The sequence below is a fragment of the Macaca thibetana genome, chromosome 7 (genome assembly GCF_024542745.1).
Source record: "Macaca thibetana thibetana isolate TM-01 chromosome 7, ASM2454274v1, whole genome shotgun sequence".
NCBI lineage: Eukaryota > Metazoa > Chordata > Mammalia > Primates > Cercopithecidae > Macaca > Macaca thibetana.
In genome coordinates, this window is record NC_065584.1 from 5,211,306 (window position 1) to 5,214,259 (window position 2,954).

Sequence of the window (2,954 nt, forward strand, 5' to 3'; positions counted from 1 at the left end):
GGCGGGGACTCGAACCCGGGTCGCTGAGCGACGGCGTCTCCAATGTGCGTCACCGGGGAGAGGGGCGGACTACGAGTGCCTCGCAGGCCAAGACACCTCGGAAGGCGACCGTGTCTGACCGGGAAGGTCGCAGATTGCCCCGCCCTAGCCGACAACGCCGCGGCTCCTAGAGCTAATCAGCAGAGCGGACCCCTGTTATTTTCTTTATTGCCTGCCACGGATGTGTTTAACACTCACCTTCTCCGAGAGCTGTCCCGGATCTCCAGTCTTCGGGGTTCTAGAGCCCCTGGTCCAAAAGTTACCACACTATCCAAGTGTTCTGATGTCATCGTGCATCCGAATCAGCGGAGGATCCTGTCTGGAGATGCAGAGTCCTGTGCCCACTCCCAAACGTTTGGATTTATAGATCTGAGAGGGGACCACAGTTTGAATTGTTAACGAGAGTGTTTCCCAACCCCCAAATTTTTGCCTTGTCACCCTAGCTTCTCTCTACCCACCCACCCAGATTGGGTGCACTTGAAGGGAGAGATGATAAATTACTCAGTCGGTGCCCAGTACAGGTCCTGCCCAGAACACAATACATGCTCAGGTCCTGAATGATGGATGGATAAATATGAATAAACGAATGAGTGAACGAATGAATGAACACCCCCCCCCGCATCCATCCGGCTCCACTGCCCCATCTTCCTCAGCCTGATCGCCTCTCCTTCTTACGGTTGAGGCTCTGTGCGCCCTCCGAATCTTGTAGCTGCAGGTGTGTACACATGTCCGAGCTCCTCTCCCCAGGGAGAGCAGGAGGTTCACTGGTCAACAAACCCTTATTAAGCACCTGGTGGGTAAATCGCTGTTTCCGCCCCGGGGGGTACACAGTCTAGGTGCCGACGAGGAGGAAACTAACATTTGCAGCCAGTATGATGAGTGCTGAAGCCAGTAAAGTAAGGCTGGGGGCCTGGGTGGTGTCAGAGAAGGTTCTGGAAGATCACCATCATCCTCATCAATACATTGCATTCACGTTGCTCCCTTCTGTGTTATTTTTTAATGGTGAATTTTATATTATGTGTATCTTACCACAATTTTATTATTATTGCTATTATTACTATTACTGAGATAAGATCTCACCCTGTCACCCAGGCTGGAGTGCAGTGGCAGGATCTTGGCTCACTACAACCTCGACCTCCTGGGCTCAAGTGATCCTCCCACCTCAGCCTCTGGAGTAGCTGGGATTACCGGCACGCGCCACCACGCCCACCTAATTTTTGCATTTTTAGTAGAGACGGGGATTCGCCATATTGGCCAGGCTGATCTCAAACTCCTGACCTCAGGTGATCCACCTGCCTAGGCCTCCCAAAGTGCTAGGATTGCAGGCGTGAACCACTGTACCTGGCCTGACAATTGACTTCTTTTGAGATCTTGGGAAGCTCTGCTTTTCGGCAGATAAGAGATTTCAGGATATATATATATATAATTTATTTTTTTTTTTTTTGAGACAGAGTCTCATTCTGTCACCCAGGCTGGAGTGTAGTGGCACGATCTTGGCTCACTGCAACTTCCACCGCCTGGGTTCATGCGGTTCTCCTGCCTCAGCCTCGAGTAGCTGGGGTTACAGGCGTCTGCCCCCACGCCCGGCTAATTTTTGTATTTTTAGTAGAGACGGTGTTTCATCATGTTAGTCAGGCTGGTCTTGAAATCCTGACCTCAGGTGATCCGCCTGCCTTGGCCTCCCCAAGTTCTGGGATTACAGGTATGAGCCACCATACCCAGCCAGATTTCAGGAATTCAAATGCCTTCTGCTCAAAGTAATTTTTATGCCACCGTGGCATATTCTAAACCCCTTCAAGCTCAGGAAACTTGAGGGCAGCAACCTCCACCGATTCCTCCATGCTGTGTCCCTGCATCTAACAACGTGCCTGGCACGACTATTAAAATATGTGACATCCATCGTGTGTCCAGGTGTCTGTTTTGGGTGTCGGCTGCCCCAGGCTCTCCTAACTTTGCTTATAATAGCAGCAGCGCCATCGACTGGCATTTATTGAGAACTTTTACTACACCCTGGGCACTTACCAAGGTCTGTAGATTTTGAGCTGCTTCTTATTTAGGTCAGAGCTAGTAGCTGTTTCCACTGTAGAATTTTCGAAAACAGGTGGAGTCCCTGCCGGATCCTGACGTAAAATGGCATTAACCCTATACAACGGGCTTGTGTTTAACTGAACACACCTGACCACCCTAGAAACTTGAACCAAGTGAGAAATTCATCCACTTGCTCTGGCTGCAAAATGCAGAACTAAGAGGAAGAAATGCGAAGCCTAGGATGTCTCTCTGAAAAGAAAACGCGGGGGGGAGCAAAAGAAGGGTTCCAGCGGCTTCCACAACCTGGACGCCTCACTAAAAACGTGGCAGTCATCTTGTGGCTGGTCACTGTCTCCACGCGGGTTGGGGTTTGTGTCTCACCGCTTTGCTCCCAGCCTAGAACGGTGCTGGGCATGCAGTAGCTCTCCATACGCATCTGTGGAATGCATTGATTCCAGACCTGAATTTTCAACTCTAAGACTTCTCTGCAAGGAACACTAGGCGGTGATATCTGGGAGCACCTGTGTTCACTGGGCGGTTCCTCCAGGCCAGACGCAGCCTCAGAAAACGTGGGGTGGGGGATGTGCATTGGTTTGGATGTCCCGAGTGTCCTTTAAAATGACAAATGTAAAAGGCCTAACCAATGGCATTCTAAAACAGACCCTTCAGGTGGTGGTGGGCGCCCGGACTCGGGGTGATGAGCCACCGCCCCAGCGCGCGCTGAGTTCCTCACCAGCAGGCCGCCTTCGACAACCTCTGGGCCGGGTCCAAAAGATTCCGCAATTCGCTCCTGCATGCACGCCGGTTACAGTACCAGAAAGGAATATTTTTAAAAAGAGTTGCAAAAAGAATTCATAGAGGGAAAAAAAAAAAAAAAAAAAAAAGCG